At 38.4% G+C, this 23,016-nt stretch overlaps 1 pseudogene; it reads right to left on the bottom strand.

The window, feature by feature from the left end:
• Positions 1-15,117: 15,117 nt before the first annotated feature.
• On the bottom strand, positions 15,118-16,597 carry LOC123249756 (annotated as a pseudogene).
• Positions 16,598-23,016: the final 6,419 nt, after the last annotated feature.

Genomic DNA, 23,016 nt, shown 5'->3' with positions numbered 1-23,016 from the left:
ATGATTCACTTTGGCTATTATGTAGACTTGGAAATATTGGCTCATTTGGGTCAGTCTGTTTCAACCAGGCAACAAGATTACAGACTCTTTCAATCACAACAAATTTGATTATTTGTGTACAGACATCAACATAGCCGGCTCCTTAAATTTTGACTTCAATTTTTAAAAGTGGTGTTGGGAACAGGAAGATACTCATCTGGGATAGATGTCAGACAGCAATTTCACGTCCAAATAGTTATTCAATAAATGTTGACAGGGTGGCTGAGAAAAATCATTTCCAAACAGAGAGAGGATATTGAATGGTTTCAATCACTAAATCTAATATCTAAAAAGAAATAAAAAGAAAAGAAGATCTAAATTGTAATGGAGAAACCAATCGAGAGGAAGCATAAAATGATGTGAAGAGAGCAATCCTATTTGCCTAGTTTGGGATTTTCTAGGAAACTGAGAAATGCAAATGTTACATCTTGCTCAGGTGGGAATTAATGCAATTCATTTAATTTATCACACATTCATTAATTTCCTATGTCATACTGGGTACTGTACCAGGCAACAAGATAGAAAAACAAAAGTAAAATTGTCCTTGCCTTCAACAAGAATAGATTCTATTAGAATGAGGAAAAGGAATCCAATTTAGGAAGGTACATTTAGAGTTGAAAAAGACCTTAGAGATCATCTAGTCTAAACCTCTTACTTTTCAAATAAAGAAACTGAGGCCCATGGAGATTAAAAGACTTGCCTAAAATCAAACAGGCAGTAAGTAGCAGAGGCAAGTTTTCAACCAAATTCCTTTGATTACATTTATTGGATTTGGAAAACAAGAGGAAACATATAAAGGAATATGTTCCAAAACAGCAAAACTTGAAAATGAAGAAATCAGAAAACCAAAAAATAATTGCGACGAGCTGTATTTTTTTAAATCTGCATTTTTTTTCTTAGTGAAGGAATAACAACAAGTGTGAGTAAGCTGGAGGGGAACATATAGAAGTTTGTGTCTGCACTGATATCTATACCTGCTACAACAAAAGTTGGCCATCTCATTGAATTTGTTTGGTTTGTTGATGCCTTCGAATTTACTCCGTTAATCAGCTGAATATGTTTAATAAGAAGTTTTATCTTTCTTAATTCTAGTGGATATCTTTACTGATGCTGCTTAATAAACCCCATTAGCAAGGAAAGAAATCAGAATAGGTCAAATGGCTATCCAAAGGGGACCCAGGAAGCTGTGGAAGAAGAGGATGAAAGATGAAAGCTTGTGAAGTGAGTTTTGAGGACTCTTGTTATTCCAGAAACCTGGAAAATTGTAAGAGATCTACTTAGAAATGTGATGATTTTCACCAAGGATACCAGCATATTGAGAGATCTATAATAAGTGGAAATTTAATAATTCCCTAACAAATCTAAATCTATTAATAACATCTTGGTACAGAGTCCTCTTTTTTGATATCTCAATATTTTCTGGAGGATATGCCACCCTGTAATAGGCATAATCAGTGTAGAACAGATCTACCCCCTTAGCTTTGGCATTGTTAGCAGAATAGTCTGCCCCACTATAAATTGTGGGTCTTTATACTCACATCCCACCATAACATGCCATATACTTACCTCCAGGTCTATTGGCCTGCTAGATACTCCCTGCACATGACATAATGTCTTTTGCCTCTACTTCTTGTGATCCCTCCAGACTTAACTCAGTCTTGCTACCTGGCTGTTTCCAGTTATTAATGCTCTCTCTCCCTCGAAATTATTTTATACTTACTTCTCTGTATTCATTCTATGCTCTCCCTCAGTAGAAGTTAAGCTCCTTGAGGACAGAGGTTGGTCCATTTTTTATTTTGGATTTCCAGTTTCAGCCCTGAACAAGGCTCAGAGGAGGCACTTATTAGATGTTTATTTACTTTTTATTCTTTCTTCTAGGGAAAACCATTATCTAAAGCAGAGGTCTGCAACCTTTTTGGCCATGAGAGCCATAAATGCCACATTTTTTAAAATGTAATTTTGTGAGAGCCATACAATATGTTTAACACTGAATACAAGTAAATATGTGCATTTTATGTAAGAACAACACTTTTAAAGTACAATAAGTCTCTGAACTATTTTTAATAAATAACATTATTATGTACTAAGCAATGATGAATAAAGTACATTAATGTGACTTCTGGTGCCGCATGGTTTTGCTGATTATTAATCAAAATTATTTTGATTATTAATCAAAAAACAAGACTCAATGGGGCACTATAGTACTGATATAACTGCACACATACATATAAAACTCCTTTACACTAAGAAAATTGCTGAAATAAAGAGAGAAAAATTCAGGGAAGAATACTTTTTTCCTCTCCCTCTCTCAAGTCAGGCAACAGGAGAAGAAAGAGCTGCCGGTGTGCTGGTTAAGCCATTTGGCCACATAAATTAAGTAGGAGATCAGGAGATTACAGAAAATAACATGACTTGTGTGCAGGCATTAGTAAGTAGTGGGGGAGGAGGGTACCTTTTCATGTAAAACTGGCCAGGACACATCACACACATTTCCTGGTACAGGTGTTTATCAGTGCTACCTACTCAATCATTCTGTTTCAAATGAAACAACTACTGGGGAGAAATGCTTCTCACTAATGAAGCCTATGTAAAGATATAATCTGACTCTAGTTCCCCTTTAAGAGCAGGTAGAAAAGTTAAAAACAATAACAATCCCACAAATAGGGAGTGCAGACCCCATGAATGCACTGAGATAAAGCCATGTAAATCAGAGGCAGAGGGGGAGAGAATGTAGACAAAAGTGATCAATCACTATACAGAACCCCAAGATGTCAGTAACAGGCGTGGAAAGAGTAAAAGGAGGGCAGAAGGAGGAACACACAGCACACCTACCAAGCCGAACTAAAGACAGGATTCGTCTGATGCGGCAATATCAATAAGGGAGCTTCTATCTTAGAAGATAGGATCACGTGACGTATTACGTGACGCACGATGTCATGCGTAAACTGTTAGTTACTGTGCCAAGGTTGACTTTATGACTCCTGCAGAAAGAGCCATACATTGCCGACCCCTGATCTAAAGAGTTCTTGTTTTTGTTGAGATCCATTTATGGGGGATCCTTCCAGTTAGAGATTTATTTTATAATTCATGAAGGTGAGAGTCAGCATAGCATTTTGAATAAATGGTTAAAATCAACAAAATCTACATTCTAGTCCTGTCTGTGATTCTTATTAGATGTATGACCTTGGGCAAGTCATTTAACCACTGGGTGGTTCTGTAATAATATTTGTTGTTCAGTTGTTTCAGTCTTGTCTGACTCTTCATGACCCCATTTGGAGTTCTCTTGGTGAAGACACTGGAATGGTTTGTCATTTCCTTCTTCAGATCATTTTATAGGTGAGGAAACTATGGCAAACAGGATTTGACTTTCCCAGGATCACCCAGCTAGAAAGTGTCTGAGGCCAGATTTGAAATCAGGAAGATGAGGTTTTCCTGATTTCAGGCCCAGCATTCTATCCATTGTGCCATAAAGCTGGCTCTATAGTCAAGGTTCATAAATTGCTGTGGTATGTCAGTGACTCTGTATATCTAACCCTAAACTGTTTCTTGAACTGTAATCCATATTACCAACTTTCCATTGGAAATTTCCAGCTATCTCCATGACTTAGCTTCAAATCAAACTCCCCCCACCCTTTTCTCCATCTTTACACTTTTAATTTCTTCCTCTTGTCTTATTGCTATTACTAGAATTCTTAGAACTAAGTCTAATAATAGTGGGTTCAACTTAAACTTAATCTGCCCAGAATTTCCCCCCAAACCCATCCATCTTCCAAACTTTTCCTTGTTGTTAAATAGCAAGACGATCCTTCTACCAATTATAAGGTCTGAAAGCTCAGAGTGACTCTTTGCTGTTCTTTGCCCACCCTCATGTCTAATCAGTTGTCAAGCCTTGCTGGCCCTAACTTCGTACTATCTCTCCCCTTTTCCCCCTTTTCCCCACTCACAAGATTTCTTTTCTCCTTTATTTCCCCTGGATACCTTAGGGTCAAACTCATGTTTACTACCTTGAGTTTTGGGAAGACTGAATGCAGTTTCTACATAGCATTGGTTTTACCACATTGATATCCAAATGTGGCAGCTCACCTACCATTACTCTGAGTCTCAAAGGTTGCTTCCTGATTCTTGGGGCTTTGATGTTGGGGCTAGTGGCAGAAGCTGTTATGAACTCAAGTCCTGGATTTCTAGACTTCCATACTCCCAGGCTTGCCTTCCTGAGCTTGCAGAACTCAGAACATTCACCTATGAAGAAAGAACAGACATCAAGTCAGAGGGCCAAGGTCCATTTATACGGAGCTGCACACTGACTTCAGACAGGAAGAGGTCCTCTTAGTATTATCTCTCATAGGACACCATCATTAAAAAGAAATCATACAAAAAAAAAACAGGTTTAACTAAAAACAAAAGGCTAAGATTAATTAATATTTGTTGTTCAGTTTTAAAAATACCAGCAGTTTTAGTCCAACAGCTGTACCCACTTTCAATATGTGGATAAAAGTCCCAAACCAGTTAGAGAATGTATACACATGCCTCTAAGTCTCTCTGAGGTAGTTCCATTACTCATCATCACAACAATCCTGGAAGCAGCTTTTCCCAAGCTCTTCCCATTGGGGAATTGGATCAGTGGCACTGCCTGCATGCTTATAGGGACTGGGCTTGTTGGCCAGTCTCTTGTTACATATGTTTGTACCCTCTAATAGAATATAAACTCACTGAGAGCCAGGATTTTTTTCTTCTCTCCTTCTGTATCACCATAATGCAATATACTAAAAACTTCACTTTATACAGTAATTTAAGACTTGCAAAGAACTTTTCATCTCTCAACAACCTTGACGTGGCTTCTATTAAAATTCCCATTTTACAGGTGGGAAAATTGAGGATCAAAAATGTTGTGACTTGTCTAGGGTGACATAGATAGTAACTGATAGGATGAAGATTCAGACTCAGAACTTTAAATCCAAAGTTCAATCCACCATACCACCTAATTATGTTAGTGCTATGCATAGAGTAAGTTAGTAATGTAATGTTCTTTGGATGAATGGATAAGTCACTATATATATGTATATTTATATATATATATATATATATGTCTTCAATTATAATTTATTTAGCTATTCACCAATCATTTGGCAGGGAGGCTGTTTCCAGTTATCTGTTATTGTTATTTTTGGCATTAGAATAATGCTTCCATGAATATGTTATATAGAGAATTTTCCCTTCCTTTCAATAATAGTATATTAATATATAATATCAGTATATAATATATGATATATTATACAATAACATAAAATTAATATGTTATTAATAATAATAACTCTGGTAGTGGGGTCTCTAGGTCAAAGGGTAGCATTATTTTTCTAGCTCTTATTGTCTTGTTATAGTGTGCTCTGAGATGATTGTACCAATTCATATCTCTGTCAGTCATGTGAGAGCATGCTTGTTTCTTTACAACTCTGCAAACATTGAATTTTATTCTTCACCAGTTAAATGGGTGTTTACCAATGAAATGAATTTAAGTGCTTTCTGAGAGAGAATTAAATGTTCATTTCTCTGATTATTAGTTTGAACAATTTTTGGAGTGGTTACTGGTAATTTATTTTTTCCTTTTGAGAAATGCTTGTTAATTTCCTTTAGTCATCATTGCATCATTGGTGAATAGTTCTCACATGATAAATTTGAGCCTATTCCTTACATATTTTGGAAAGTCAGTTGTCATCAACAATAGTGATAGAAAAAAATTTTCCCCAGTCTGTTGTCATTTTTTTATTTTGTGCTCTAAAAACAAGAGGCATTATGGGGAAGTGGTAAAGAATTGGCCTTAGATCCAAGAGGACCAAGTTCAAATGCTGCCTCCGGCATAACATACTGGTTATTTTTACCCAAACAAAGGACTATCTCTTGTTCTCCTTTCTCCATCCTGAGTGAATGCCTGCTAACAGTTGGATTCTCTATTTTCTTTTTATTTATTAATTTAACAAAATTAAGTTTTGAATTCTCTCCCTTTTTCCCCACTCCTCCCACATTCATTGAGGACACAAGAAATACAACAAGCATTAATCATGTGGAGTCATGCAAAAAATATTTCTACATTAGTTATGTTGTGGGGAAACAAAAGCGAGAAAAATAAAGTGAAAAAATAGACTTTAGACTACATCAGGTCTCTGTGTAGGTGGATAGCATTTTCCATCATCAGTCATATGGAATTGTCAGAGATCATTGTCTTGATCAAAGTAGCTATGAGTTTCATAGCTGATTATCCTTACAATATTGTGTTATTGTGTACTGTGTTCCCCTGGTTCTGCTCACTTCACTTTGCATCAGTTCATATAAATCTTCCCAGTTTTTTTCTGAAACTATCCCTTTCATTATTTCTTACAGCACAATAGCATTTCATCACAATCAAATATCAGAATTTGTTTGGCCATTCCCCAATTGGTTGACATGCCTTTAATTTCCAATTCTTTACCTCCACAAAAAGAGCTGCAATAAATATATTTGAACATATAGGCCCTATTTTTTCTTTGATTTCTTTGAAATACGAGCCTGTCAATGGTATTGTTGGGTCAAAGGGTTTGCACACTTGTATAGCCATTTTAGTATAGTTACAAATTGTTTTTCAGAATGGGTTAGACTAATTCATAGCTCCATTAATATTTATCTTTTTTTCCACATTCCATCCAGAATTTGTCATTTTATTTTTCTATTACATTAGCTAATCTGATGAGTATGAAGTGGTACCTTAAAGTTATTTTAATTTGCATTTCTGTAATTATTAGTGATTTAGAGAATTGTTTTTCATATGGTCATTGTTTGCATCGATCTCATCTTAAAATTGACTGCTTATATCCTTTGATTTTTATCAATTGTGGAATAACTTTTATTTTTATACATTTGGCTTGGTGTTTGAGGAATGAGACTTTTATAAGCAAAATTAGATGTAAAAATATTCTCAGTTTCCTGCTTTCCTTCTAATTTTGTTTATATTGGTTTTGTTTGTGCAAAAAACCTTTTAATTTAATGTAATCAAATTCATCTGTTTTACCTCTGGTGATCTACTCTATTTTTTTCTGGTCATAATTTTTTTCCTTCTTTATTATAGAAGTGGTAAGTAATTATTTTCATACTCTCCTAATTTGCTTATGAAGTCACTCTCTATATCTATATCATGAATCCTTTGGGAACTTATCTTGGTATACTGATCTTCACTTTCTGGAATAGAATTCATGGGGTTCTGATATTTGGCCTTGGTTGGAAAGTAGGCTTCCTCCAATGAATCCTAGCTCTCTGCTTCTTCATTATTCATTGTGAAGCTAAGTAGCCTCCACTATGAGCAGAGTATTGTGCCCCTGTCATATTTTAATCATTGATCTATCTGGAATTTTTTGTATTATGTTTTATAAGATGTGGCTATAGTCCTCCCTTTCCTCTAATCATACCTCTTTGCTTACTGCTTTGAATAATTCAAAAATTCCTTTTGGGGACTGTTTGTAATTATTGATTCTTTTTAGTATTTCTACTGTCATTTAAGACATATATAAAATAGTCATTTTAATACTAAGAAAGCAGGGTCCCTTTTGATCTCTCCTTCTGCCTTCCCAGAAACTCTTCTCATAGAACTTTTTAAAAACTGACTTAATTTTTCACAACAGAATTATATTCTAATATCTAATATTTTCTCCTTAAAAATGAGGCAACATTGAGTAGTATAAAGAGACAGTGACTTGGAGACAAGAAGATTTGAGATTGAGTCTTGGCATGGACACACATTATCTAAATGACTCCACAATCTTGCCATACTTGAGGGCAGTGATGGGCAAACTATTCTCCGTGGGCCAGATCCAGGCCATAGTTTGCCCATCACTGCCTTAAGCACTGGATGTGGGGATGTAGTGATTAGGGAATTGCTTAAGGCAGTGATGGGCAAACTAGGCCTGGATCTGCCTCCTCCCCCAATAGTTGGCCCAATCACCCCTCTAGTGGAATTAGGTTAACCTGTTTTGGTAGAGAGTTATTTCCTCAAGGACTTCTCTTTAACCAGTGTGGTTTTGTGATGGGAGTAAAGAAAGAATTCTATAGATATATGAGATCTCATTTTAAATTCTCCCTCTGACTCATTTTACTTCAAGAGTGAATTCCATTCATCTTCTTGTTTTTGTCTATTGCCATTAAGAAAGTAAGGTCTTTCTGATCTTTTAGGTGAGATAGACATTGTTTAAATTCTGTCTTATCAATACTGAATTTTTCATTGCTGTGTGCTACAGTAGAAAGAATATTAGATTCGGAGTTGGGAAATTTAGATTCAAGTCCTAACTTGAGTAGCTTGTTGACCTCGCAGAAGTCCCCCTCTTCATTCTGTGCCATCTTCAGTTTATTCATCTCCAATGTGAGGTGGTTGCACTAGATGAAGTTTATAAGGTCTCTTTGAAATCAAAACCCTATGAAATTGACATTATTTACCAAAAGGCTGTCAAATGTTGAATGTAATCCTCCAACAGGATTATCCATGCTTCCTGAATGAAGATTCAGTTAAAAATGAAAACTCTGCAACAAAAAGAACTCCTAATCCTTTTGCAACACCCTATTCACCACAGTCTATCTGTATTCACTTGCATAGGGCTCTTTCAAATTCTACAAAAGTAGCTTTTGAACAGTAAGATTTACTCTACTAATTTGTTAGATATTCTTAGGCATATTTATTCATTAGTAAGGTTCTTACTAGTGATTTTGTGAACTACATTGAGGACTAAAAAAATCTGACAATTATTATCAGGAACAAAAGAATAAATACATGACTTTTCCCTATATAAAAAACTACATTAATTTGATGTTTAATAGCCCCTAATAAGAGCATCCACCAGTAAAAGAAATCATCAGTGGGAAGACATAAGTGTCCACAAGGGTACTCACTGTTCTGTTGACTTGAGAATTATTGACGCTATTCAGTTCAGTTTTATAGAGTATCAATTGTCTGCTTTGTGCAGAGTCCTATGCCAATGGATGGGGAATACAAATACAAGCAACCATAAAGTCCTTGTCTTTAAAGACCTTACAATCTAATTGGAAGTTCAGAAGAAGAGAAGATTAGGCACACTCTTAATTGAAGTATGGTGTAAGACAGAATGTAACAATAACGAAAAGAGAATCTAGACATTTTGTAGAGTTTTTAAAGCTGGGAGACAACAATGATCATTTAGCCCCATCTCATTTTATAGATAAGGAGATTGGAACTCTCATGAGTGGAGCTTATTGCTCATTGGCACAGGACAAGGTCTATAATTTCCCATATTGAGAAAATATTAATAGCAATAGTCATGGTAGGCACCAGTAAAGAACCTTAACTTTTGCTAAGTGCTTTATATACACCATTTTGTTTGATCCTCCTAGTAAGCTTAAAAAGTATTATTATTATCCCATTTTACAGATTACTGAAAAATAGAGAGGTTTTGTGATTTGTTTTGAATTTGTAAGATTAAAAATTAAAATCCAAATACTCCATGTATTATATTTTTATAAAATTTATTAATAATAACTTAAAGCAAAAGGAAAGTGGCAACCTCAATAAAGAAAAGAAGCTTCCCAGACTGCAGCACTCCTGACAAGTGAGTGAGAGGGTGGGCTTGTAGCAAACTTATAAACAACACATGAGGACACAACATGGAGGAGAGAGGAAAAGGAATTTGGGGATGAGAAAAAGAATTCTGGGATATGGAGTCTAAGGGATCAAGATTTCTAACTACACAGTTCACACAGCTAGTAACTGTTTCAGGTGAGGATTAAACTCAAATCTTATTGACTCCAACCCCCTCACTCTATGTCCTTTGCTATCTTTTGAATGACTGGATCATCTAGTTGGTGATTCTCTCTTTTAGACCTGAAACTCAAAAAGCTACCTCATCCCTAATCAATGACTTGTCCAGGTCTGCGCATCCTGTGACCTACACAGGTATCAGATTATTTATATTTCCATTCTGTGCTGTTTTCTATGGATTATTCAACCTTTCTATTTTCCATGACTTCATTTGAGTATCCCATACTAAGCAATAGGGGTCCCATAGTCATCCCCTCTCCAAATGTCAGTTTTATAAACCACAGGGAATTCCAATGAACCTTATGAGTTTTGGGAAGATTCACCTGCAAAGTGACTTTCAGGACTGGAGAAAGGAGAGGCGGGGGATAGCGTTACATGGACCCAATACTTGAGACATTCAAGAAACTCCTTGATTTTTAAAAAAGATATATTTTTATTTTCCCCCCAGATTACATGTCAATACAATTTTTAATAATCATTTTCTGACATTTTAAAATCTATATTCTTTCTTCTCCCTCTCCCTTTCCCCAAGATGTCAGGTTATAAGTTGTAGATATGCTATCATGCAATACATATTTCCATGTTCATCATGTGAAGAAATACCTTGATTTTAAATAGAAAGGGCTTATGTACAGATTTTCTAAATGATAGCCTAGGTAGTTTGTTTTTTTTTTGCTGGAATTAATAACATTGAATCTAATTGGCCTGGTAGGAAAATCTGTGATTCAATATTTAATGAGAAATTCATAGCATCAATCTTTATCATAGGCCAACACAGAGAATAAGAAGTCAACAGAGCATGTCCTCAGTCATTAACTACCTTCCTGGTCCTCATCACTACAGTTGCCTTTTTCTATAATGAACCATGTAGATGTTCTGTTGATTCTGGTTTTTGTGGCATATTAGTTTATCTGATGCTATTCAGTCTGGGCTAAGTGCCTCAGAATGACAAATTAGTTGCTCTTGATTTAACACATCAAAGAGTCAGATATGGTGTCCATGGGCAGCCCTAGGGGCATTCTGTCCAGTGGTGCATGGTCAAGATCATCCATCTACATGTGTTCTTACACGCATGGAGCATTACGCACGCACAGACATACAACTACCTCTCATTGTTATGAATGAGGACAGCATGCTTTCCCTAGATTTATGCCTGAGTCAGATCTGATGTCTGGCTCTTTGTCATCTATGGGCAATCCTAGGATTTTATTGTTGGAATGAATCTGAGAGACTCTCTAGGCCAAGGGCTCTTAATCTTTTGTTTTCTTTGTATCATGGATCCCTTTGGCAATCTGGTGAAAGTTTTGGATTTTTTTTTCAGAGTGACATTTAATGCATAAAATAAAATACCTAGTCTTAGAAAGGAAGCCAATTACATCGAAATATAGTTATTGTGATATTAAAATATATATATATATATATATAAGTTCTTAGACCATAGGTTAATAATCCCTGGGCTAGGAGATTTCCTAATTTTCAAGATGAGGAAAGTGGAGTCGTAAGAAATACACATACACACACACACACACACACACACACACACACTAATATGTTCTTCAGTTTCTTCACTTGCAAAATTGGAATAATAATATCACATACTTTGCAGGATTGTTGTCAGAATCAAAATGCTCTGAGTGTGGTAGGTTTAATAAACATTGATTGATTGAAGTGACTTGTTCTAAGTCACAAAAATAATAGTGCTAGAATCATGATTTGGACCCAGGTCTTTTGATTTTAAACTTAGTGCTTTTGTTTTGTTTTGCTTTATTTTTCTACCACACCATGAAAGTAGCCTGGAATAAATATTCTAAGCAATTTTCAAAAAATCTTTCATTTGATAGATTGGTTGGAGTTATCCTTAAACATAGAAAGAATTAGGAGTGGTGTAAATTATCTGAGATGGGCCCCTCAAACCACCTTACTTCATGAATATCTCTGTCCCTGGCTCACCACGGAGCTTGGAATTCCTAACCATTTTATGACTTCTTTAGAGTTTTTCAAGCAGTCCCATATTGTAATTCAGACCCAAACCTTACCTGGTACATTTGTCACACTCTAAACTGTTTGCCAGTTGAAACTATTTAATCCAGTGATTGCACATGGCAGTTGAGTTCCCAGTTGCCTATTTAAAAAGAGGTTGAGTCAGTTCAATGCTTCCCCAAGTCACTTGTTCCAACATTGTGCCATGCTATGCCCCATGTGGTCTGAACTCATTCAGGTCCTTATCACCTCTTGTCTAGTATACTGTAATAGCTTTCTAATTGGTCTCATTGAACTCAGCTTGGGCCTTTTCTAAACCAAACTCCACTCTGCTGCCTAAGTGATCGTCCTAAAACCTACTTTTGATTGCATCACTCTTTTTCTCAAGAAACTTCAGTGACTCTCTACCACTTTGGCTTTTAGATCCCTTCACAATGTGGTTCTAACCTGTCTTTACAGATTGATCGATTGCACATTGCTTCCCTTCATGCCCCTCTGGGGATGCCATAGTGAGTAGAGTTCTGGGTCTAGAATCAAGAAGACCTAAGATTAAACCTGCCTTGCATTCCTGGTATAAATCCCACCCAGACATAGTGAATAATCCTTGTGATACATTGCTATAGTCTTTTTGCTAGTATTTTCTTTCAGATTTCTACATCAATGTTCATTAAAGAGATTGGTCTATAATTTTCTTTCTCTGTTTTTGGTCTTCCTGGCTTAGGTATCAGCACCATGTTTATGTCATAAAAAGAATTTGGTAGGACTCCTTTGCTTATTTTGCCAAATAGTTTGTAGAGTATTGGGATTAGTTGTTCTCTAAATATTTGTTAGAATTCACTTGTGAATCTATCTGGCCCTGGACATTTTTTCTTAGGGAGTTCTTGGATGGCTTGCTCCATTTCTTTTTCTGAGATGGGATTATTTAAGTATTCCATTTCCTCTTTTGTTAATCTAGTTGTTGTGACAATCAAATACGAATATTTATAAAGCACTTACCACTTTGCTTGGCAAATAGCCAGGCTGAACAAATGCTTCTTTCCATTTCCAGTCCATCCAAATCCTTAATTGCTCTGTCTTGTGTCCAGCATCTCATCTCTTATGCGTTTGACATAGGTTGAGGAAAGTAGCATAGGGATGGGGCAACTTTGGTCAAAGAACGAGCTCAAATGTCCATCTAGTTACTTTACCCAAAATGACAGAACCTTGTATCAGGGCCTCATAAAGAGCAGATAGACACTGATTCTGTGCAGGATGAGGAGGCTAATAGGAATGAGAAGTACCAGAAAATAGGCTACACAGGAAGCAATTAGATCAGCTGGACACTCTCCCCAGTGACCAGCTCAGCAATCCATGTTTCTCTTCCAGGCTCCCAGCTCAAGTGTTTTCTCCTACAAGAAAATCATTCCTGAATCCTCTACTTCTCAGATCTTCCATATACCCTGACACTATTCCATATTTATTATATGCAGTTTTGTTTTTGTCTCTATTTCACCAGTGTCTGGAAATTTAGAGTTGGAAGACCTTAGAAGTCATCAAATCCAACCCCCTGAATTTAACATATGAAGAAACTGAGGCTCAGAGGTTAAATGACTTCTTTGGTGGCATATAGATAAGGAAATCCTGCAAAAGAATCTGACCCCAGGTCTTCCTGATTCATCCTCTAAGCAATAAGGCTTCTAGATAGTGAGGTTTAGTAGCTATGTGTTGAAATTAATTATTGAATTCTGTCTGCTATCTCTGATTCCTACTTCAATCCCCCTGATTTTTATCTGATTTCTCATTCTGATCTCAGATTTCATGAACTGGTCACTAAGGAGAGTGTTCAATTGATCTTATTGTTTCTTGTCTAGCCAGTTTCCTGGTATTATCCATATTCCTGTTGCCCTTCCCACCCTGCACAGAATAAGTGTGGACGTGATCTGTATGAGGTCCTGATACAAAATCCTGTCATTGGCTTAAGGACATTAGATGTACATTTGAACTCATTCTTTGGACAAGGCTGCCTATCCCTGTGCTCCTCTCATGAGGCAGCTGGTGACTCCTCCTGTCACCTGCAACTGCTTTGTGCCCACGCCTGGCTCTTCATTGGCCCCTTGCAACACTAACCAACCAGATCGGCATGCTTGTCCTTTCTGTGCTGGCAGCACTTGTCCTCTACTGGCACTCTCCATTGCGACATCATTTCTCATTTTCCATTCTGTCCCTTTCCATTTTGGGGAGACTGCCAGTGACAAGGGAAGTTCAGCCAGCAGAGACACCCCTCTCCCAACATATACAGTCTTCATTCTCCATAAAAAGCTTTTCCAAACATTTTCTTCTCTCTTAAGTCTCCCAAACCCTCTCTACTGCCTCAGCTGAATACTCAACCTCTTGGGATATTATAAAAATTGTGGCTATTCAATGCCAACTTTCTCTTCTTCCCACCTCTTCATCTCCAAATCCCTTGGCATTATCCCCATCCTCCTTTTCCCTAGTGTCTGACAAAAAGGTAGAAAGCCCCCTATGCTTGTCCTTAAAGCCATCTCTTCGCTAGAGATTTGCTAACTAAACCCCTCTCCCCTCTACCAGTTTCTCTCCTAATGCTATCCAATATGCCAAGTCTCCCACATCCTCCCACTAGATCGTCTTCAAGCAATTGTCCTGTATCTCTTCTACATTTCTCCACCAAATTCTTAGAAAAAAACTGTCTACACACTCACTACCTCCTCTTTAGACTCGGACTTATTTTTCTTTTCTTTCTTTTTTTTTTGCAGAGGTAATTTTAGTCTTGCCTGCAGGTGTTGACAGTGCTCATAGATTGTTGTTGGAAATATTCAGCAAACATACTTGCATATTGCCACTTCCCACCCCCCCCTTACATCACAATTCAATAACCTTTTAACCATGATAGCTACAAAACCCAGGGAACCAAATGGTATAAATGTTTACACTTTTTCCTTGTAAGCAAGGCTTTGTGAACAACAATAGCACTGAGTTTTCTCTATTCACTCAGTATGCGTAGTGCCATGTTAATGAAGAAAAACCTTTTTAAAAATATACTATTCTCCTTATAAATAAATTCTGTTTTTTTCAGAACATATTTACAGATTGATCAATAAAAAGCAACACTAAGTATCCTCTTCTTTGAAAAGAAAATGGCAAGAGATGGGCCACTATGGGAAAATTCACCTGAGGAAAGGGAGCTAGAAGCAAGAATTGAGTTAAAAGGGAATCAAAAGTATAGGTGTATTTCACCACCTTTCTGTTCATATACACTAATAGTAGGACAAGATTGTCAGTATGGAGGAGTATTTTTAAAATTCCAATAGATTGCAATCAATCCTATAATATACAGTATTCTTACTGACTGTGATGTTAGCCTGGAATACTCATAGAAGAATCAATAATAATTGTTGTATGACTGTCCAGGCATTTGTACAAATCATGCAATATTGCTCTCATTTTCTTCATGGTTTTCTTATTGGATTGAAGTAGCATTACCAGGAAGTTCATTGGCAATCCATACCTTAAAAAAGGCTTGACAAAAACTCTTAATGATTTCACACAAATCCATGCTATGAAAGCTTCCCTGAAACTCACATTCAATTGCCAAATGAGTGGTCCAAACTGCCTCTTCTTGTCGATGAAGAGCCTGGTCACCTCCTTTCTTTCTGCTTTCTTCTCTTCATTATACTGAAAATTGTAGACAATGAACTTGTTTCCTCTGGCTTCATGTCTGAAGTCATCCACTGCCTTGCTAAGCAAGGTGACCTTGCATGAGCAACTATTTTGGTCCTTTAAGAAGATTTTGCTGGACCTTGAGATTACCATCTCAGCCAATGTTTTGTATTACTTAGCCCAGTCATTGTGTTTTAACAAATTCTTTCTTCCCAGATTCTGAAGATTGCCTTTTTATTTACACAGAAGCTCAACCTTTCAAGTCATTGACAGTTTCACTTATTCCCTTGCCAATTATTCCAGAAACATTTTTCAGGGACTAATTGCTTGAATATTTGGCCATATCCCATTGGAACCTTGCTATATATGTAATCAAGTCAACTCCATTGGCCCACAGGTTTTCTTGAACTTTATCTTTACTATCCTCTAGTACAGTGGTGGGCAAACTATGGCAGGCCAACCAGATGCAGCCCCCTGAAATGTTCTATTTGGCTGTGGGACATTATTCCTAATCTGACAAATACAATGAGTAGGATACAATACGATGAAACTTCGAAAGAGTTGCCTTAGAAACAGACTGACAGATGAGCATTTCCTTTCCTTTGGCCCCTTCTTTAAAAGTTTGCCCATCACTGCTCTAGTACATCAGTCATATCTTCCTCCAAAATACATCCAGTTTGGCCAATTCATTTGATAATCCAACCAAAACATCCAATGTGCCAATCTTTAAGGCAGGAATGTTGAACTCTGAATTAGTAGAGAGATTATTACTTTTAGTTGTTGTGTGTAGTTTCTCCCATATATGCTGGCATGTGTTCTCCCTAAGCTCTGATATAAGCCAAGTCTCCGTCACACTTATCAAGGAGTTTTTCCAAAAACAAGACTGATATGATGGTACTAGCAAGGGAAAAAAAGAGGTGACAGAAGTGGAAATCCTGAGAAGACTTAGCAGCTTAGCTCTCCATCTCCTGGCTTTCCTGCTCCCTCAGCCCTAGTATCCACCCATAGGAGTCACATATCAAACCCAAGTGAGTTGTCTCATTCACTTTCAACCCTTTGCAATTTGACTTTTGTCCTCATTAGACTGAACCTACTCACTCCAAAGCTACCATTCATCGTGTAATCACCAAGTCTGATAGTCATTTTTCAGACCCACATCCTTCTGGATTTATGTGTTGCAGCTGGCATAACTGACCACCCTCTTCTCCTGGCATAGAAATGAGAATTGCTCTCCTCTGAATTTTTATGCCACTACTTTCTCCTGGTTCTTTTCTTATCTGGCTCTCTTCACTCCTTCTAAGTCTCCTTTGCTGTCTCATCTCCCAAACCACACCCCCTAATTGCTGGTGTTCTGCAAGGCACTAATCTAATGCCTTTAGTCTTCTCTCTCTATACTATTGTTCTTGGTGACCTCATCAGACCTCGTGGGTTTAATTATCATCTGATGCCTAGGACTCCAAGACCTATGTTTCCTCTCCCAATCTTTCTGCTTTCAGTCCTGCATCACCATCTTGCAAAGCATCTCTCTCTAGACTTGGCACAACCCAACTTTGGTGAAGCTCTCATCATCCTTCCTTGCAAGGGTCCTTCAGATCCTTTGCAAATCAGCATTTGTTCCAAAAAGCTCTCCTTTTTCCATTCCATTTACACAACTCCCGGAGTAATGTTCCCTAATTGTAAGTCTGACCATATCATTCCTCTGTCCATTGGACTCCAGTGGCTTCCTATTATCTCTGGCATCAAAACCAAACTCCTCTTTTAAATCTTTTAAATCCTTTCTCAATCTACATTATTTTATGGCACTTCTCTTCATATCCACTTTGGTCCATTCCGCCTGGCCTTCTTGCTCTTACTCACACATACCACCTCTCTGTCCATGCCTGGAATTCACCCCTTTATCATCTCCATCTCTTGGCATTCCTAATTTCCTCCAAGGCTCAGGTCATATGCCACATGAAGCCTTTTCTGTTTCCTCCAACAGCTGCCGTCCCTCTCTCTCCCCTCCCCATTTCCTCCCATATATTGTTATATATTTAGTATCTAGTGAGCTGATTTTAAACATAAGAATATCTGGGTTCAAGTTATACCCCTACTACATGCTGGCTATGTCTCAGGACAGGTAACTCAAGTTCTTATTGCTCTCTAGGCAATTCTCTAAGCCTATAAATCAGGTAGAACATGGCCACTGATGGTTATTTTTGGTTATTTTTGCATATATTTATATGTTGTCTTTCTCTACCCCCTCATGAGCCATATAATGTGAGCTCCTTGAGTGTAGTGACTACTTCATTTTATCTCTCTGTCTAAACCCCCTGCGCAGTGCTTGGCCCATAATAGATACCTAATAAATCCTTGTTGATTGAGTAGATCAAAGTCTTAGTTGATTGATTTGGTGGCTCAGAGCAGCAGATAATATGTGACCAGGAGAGGGAACCTAGGCCAGCCTATCTATTTAGATTTGGATCTGGCTAGGTCTAGAGAATTTTCTTAGGTCTAGAGAATTTTCTTAGTGGGGAAGAAAGGGAGAGGAGTCCTGGCTAGACATTTCCAATTAGTTCCATCGCTGTTGTAGCCAGAGGATTCCCCTCTTCTTCCTCCTACCTTCAGTGATCAGTCATAGGATATAGATGCTTCCAGCATGAAATATTCCAGAAAGGAGGAAGAGATGTTTGGTAAAAGGAGGGGCCATGTTAACATCAGTGTGCCTGACCTGTAAAGGCCTTATGGACCTCAGAGAGGCCCCTTTTAAAACAGAGGTGTTTCTTTTTAAACATTGCCACAAAGAGATATTTCTCCCTTCTACTAACCATTCTTCCTTTATCTTGTGACATAGGAAGTCTTGGAAACTGATGAGTTAATGGGCCATCTTCTGGTTGGGTGATTGACAAGGCACTGGATGGATTCAGAAAAATAACTGGAGTCATATGTTCAGACCAAAATACTGCTTGGAAAAGCGTGCAAATGGGCTGCCTCTCTCTCGCATCTCCCATCATGCATGATTTTAAGGAAAGAAAAAAAAGCCCCTGAAATGGGTTATTATTTTTCCCCCGGTCCCCCAAAAGCCTTTTGAAGCTTCCAGCTGTCTTCAAATCACATCATATGGTGACTAGAATTTCAAGTGGCTTTCCAAGCCCTCCTATCTAGAAGACTCAGGGCAGGCTCCCTCCAGCACGCCATCAGTGTAATTTGTATATGCTGATCTACAGCGCCTGGGGAGTGAGCAATGAAATATTCATCCCAGTGACCACACGTTTTCCCTTTGCTGAAAGCCTTGGCAGTCAGGTCAGCTTGGATTGGGAGAGACAGAGTTAGTAGGCTCCTTGAGCATTTCTGAGGGGAAAAAAAGAAACTGAGCCAGAATTTGGGAAGGTTTGACTTGTTAGCTAAGAACAGATGCTGAAAAAACAAAACAAATAAAAAACTCCATCATTTTGAGAGTTTTATTCCAAGTACCAAGTCCCCAGGTTGGACTGACTTGATCTCAGCTATACAATGCTTCTGTTTCTCATAGGTTGATGAGGTTGCACCTGAAATGCCTATTCTGGGATTTTTCTGTCTTGCTTTCCTAGCATCATAAAACTCTGACAACATATGACTGAAGAATAGCGCTTTAGTGTGGCTCCCTTTTTCTTGTATGATAGTAATTAATTTTTGATGCTGAACCAGAATCATCAATCATCATTTTTTAAGTGGATAGTATATATCTGGTGCTGTGCTAAGTGATGGAGATAGAATGACAACAGTTCCTGCTCTTAAGGAACTTAGATTTTACTAGAACCACAGAATCTCAGAATTGGAAGGGACTCTCTAGGAATTGCCCATACAACATGCCTGAGGAATGGTTACCTAGTATTCATTTGAAACATAGGGGTGGGTGAGACTCACTCCTTCCTTAGGCAGCTCATTTCAGTTTTGGACAGTTCTAATTGTTAATGAGTTGTTGCTTATATTGACGCTAAATTATATTCTTTGCAGCTTTTACCCATTGTTCTTGGTTCTCCCCTCTGGGAACAAATAGTCCTTCCTTTCCATTCTAAAGGCAGGTGCCATAAGATCTGAGTCTTCTCCAAATAAAACATCCCTTGGTCTCCTATAGATCCTCACCTGGCATAGAGATCCCTCTCCATCTTGTCTATGTATTTCCTAGACTGTGGTGTCTAGAATTGAACATCTGTTGGCTAAGGAAGAGTAAACTTTCACCAGAAATTCTATATCTAAGTCTACAAAATAGAAGCCCCTTGTAAATTATAGGTTGAACTTCAACATTCAGTTAAATGGTTGATCTCCATCTAGCTTTGGAGAAAGAGGACCTGCATTCAAATTCAACCCAGATGGAATTTAGCAGCAAGGTGGCACAATGGATTGAACACTGATTTTGAAGTTGGGAACACCTGAGTTAAAATTCAGCTTAGATCCTTATTAGCTATGTGATGTAATTTCTGCCTGCCTCAGTCTCTTCATCTATAAAATAGGAATAATTACAGCATCTATCTTTCAGGGTTGTGGTAAGGATAACATGAGATAATAAGTATAAAGAACTTAGCAGAGTGCCTACCACATTGTAGATGCTATATAAATGTTCGTTCCTTTCCCCTTCCATCCCTAAGGCTTGTGATGCTGGGGAAGTATTGAATCTCCCTAGGTTTTAGTTTTTTCCTCTATGAAGTGATGGGGACTAGATGACCTGTCAGTATCCTTCTAGAACCTGTAGCATCCATGATCCTGAGAGGGGTCAAAGCTGTCTCACAGAATTCCATAGTGCTCCCCAGAACTCCATGAGAGGATAATCATCATCATCATCATCATCATCATCATCATCATCATCCTTCTTTAGGCTAGGGTATCTTTGCACTCTCAGTTGAAGAATGGGGATAAAAGGCAAAACAACTGGCCTCTGCACCAAGATTCCACTGAAGTCTCAGAGAGTTACTTTAGAGAATCAAATTCTCCACAGCGCCAAACCCTTTCAGGAGCTCCTGAACCCCTTCAGCAGCTTAAGCTAGACTGTGTGTGAAGATTCCTTCATTTGCTTTTAGCTTAAACTTATCCTGTATTTGCTGAGAGATGAGCTGAGCTATTAGGTGAGGGTGGGCATTCATTTATAGCTCTAGAAGCCAAGTTCCATTCTGCATTGACGTTCTACTTGTGAATCACAAATACTCCCAGAATGTCCAAGGTGGAAGGGGCTTTGAAGGCCAGTGACTTCACTCCATATGTGAACTCTCAAAGGCATCCTTGACAAGACTCCACTGCCTCTTGGGGCAGCCCACACTTCTTTGCACAGCTCAAATATTCAGGAAGGTTTTCCTTATGTTTAATCTAATTCTACCTTCTCGTGACCTTCACTCACTGCTGCTACTGAGGCCAAAGAGAACAAGTTACATTCAATATTTTAAGGAAATTTGAATGATTTCCCCTTCCAACTCCCATCCAGGATTTTCTTTCTTCTTCAGGGTTTAGTTCTTTTAACTAATCCTCATGGAATATTGCTTTGGGGATCTCGTACTGTCCCCGTACAGTTTACTCAGGTTTTAGTGAATCATTTGACAAATTTGTTTGGGTCCTTCTTGAAGAAAGATAAAGGGATGTGGACTAGATCACAAAAGAAATGATAGGTTCTAGACTGAGGCATCTGGGTAGTGCCTTAGTGCCCAGATCACTAGACCTGGAGTCTGGAAGATCTGAGTTCAAATTTGAGTTCAGGTACTTATCAGCTGTATGACTCTAAGTAAGTCACTTAAGTCCCTCTGTCCCTCCATCAATGCTTGCCCTACCTTAGAAGCTCTACAGAAAGAAAAATATGAGCAGAAGCACCAGGCAATATTCAGCACATCAGCACCTAGAAGAGGTATTATAAGTATTGGATGCCAAATAATTGTTGATTTTGAAGTGATTTGAAGATGGGGAGCTCCCGTTCTACTCTCTGGCCAAGATCACTGGCTCAAAAATCTACTGCTAGAAGCAAATTTAGAAGGCATCCGAGTCAGCTCCTTCTTTTGTGGATGAGGAAGGTAAGGGGCTTGTCTAAAGTCTTGTGGACAAGCACAAAGAAGCAGGATACAGCAAGTCCTTGAATGTAAAACAATCTCCCAGGGTGTTCGAGAGACAAGCCCTTTGGGATTGTGAGCCTTAAGGTACTGGAATTTAGCACAGTCTCTCTGACCCCTAGTTTGCTCATTTATAAAAAAGGGGCAAATAATGCCCATGACACTTTCCTCATCTAGCTTTGTAAGGACAGCTAAACAGACAGAAAGATGGACAGCTTTTGCTTAATTATGCTAAGAAATAACAAGACCCTCAAACTTACATTCTAATGTAGGGATGAGGAGGGGACAATGTGTCTGGGGATCTAGAAAGTAGGGGGACGGGAAGAGGGTACCCAAGTGGGGGAAATGCTGAAAGGAGGAAGAAAAGCCAAAAGATTGGGACCAAGAATGAGTGAGATGAAGTATGGCTGGAGTGTTTCTTGAAACGGTGGTGCTGGTGAGGGAACTGGCTGAAATGAGATAATGGATACCAAGTACTTTTCAAGTTCTAATCCTGGGTGGGCTAGCACAATACTAGGCACATGGCATCTACCAACAATGTCAGTCCATTGACTTACCTGTAAAGCAGTTGGAAACCTACTCTAGTTCAAATATACTGCCAAGTGGGGAAGAGTAAGGGAGGGCAACAGTAGTGGTTAAGAATTCCAAGATCCTCCTAGAGCCTGCCTGAGACCTTTAACTGGGGGCTCCTTCCTCTGCCTGCTGTGTGTCTCCAGGATGGATGTCCGGCAGTGGGCATGCTCACACATCGGTAACTCTTAGCTACTATGGCCCTACTCTACCCCTAAATGAGAGCCAGGGAGTAGTTTTGGCACTGGGAGGATGGGTCTCAGGATTCAATATTGGCTGCTCAGCAGGAGACAGAATGAAACATTTTCTAACATCCACATGAGCAATGGCTTGAGGAAGCCCTGTGGTTAAACGTTGCTCTCAGTCACGACTCTTGGCACTGTGGTTCCGGATAGAAGGTCTGCCATCTGGAATCATTTACAGGGGCCACTTGGATGCTCTGCCTTCAGAGAGCTTGTTCATTAAAAGTGTCTGAGGGGTCCTGCTTAGACCAACGTGGCCAAATCTTTCCTTCTTGAGATGGAGTAATTGCTAGGAGAAGCCTGGGCAAAATTGGAAAGTGAGAAGCTTCTTTTCATGATTCCTTTCCTGGAAACTTCTATTTACAGTAGCTAAATGGTACAGTGGATAGAGCACTGGTACTTAAGTTAGGAAGACTTGTATTCAAATCCAGCCTTAGATACTTACTAGCTTTGTGACAGGAAACCATTAACTACTTCAATTTGTTCAACTGCAAAAATGTGAATAATAGTACCTACTTCCTAGGGCTGTTGTAAGAATTAAAGGAAATATTTGTAAAGTTCTTAGCACAGTGCCTGGCAGATAGTAGACACTAATGCATTCTTTCTCATTTATTTCTTTTCCTTCCTTCCTTCCTTCCTTCCTTCCTTCCTTCCTTCCTTCCTTCCTTCCTTCCTT

Source organism: Gracilinanus agilis, chromosome 5, assembly GCF_016433145.1.
Source record: "Gracilinanus agilis isolate LMUSP501 chromosome 5, AgileGrace, whole genome shotgun sequence".
Classification (NCBI taxonomy): domain Eukaryota; kingdom Metazoa; phylum Chordata; class Mammalia; order Didelphimorphia; family Didelphidae; genus Gracilinanus; species Gracilinanus agilis.
Note: the sequence above shows the minus strand (reverse complement) of the source record. Positions and strands in the feature narration are given on the sequence as shown.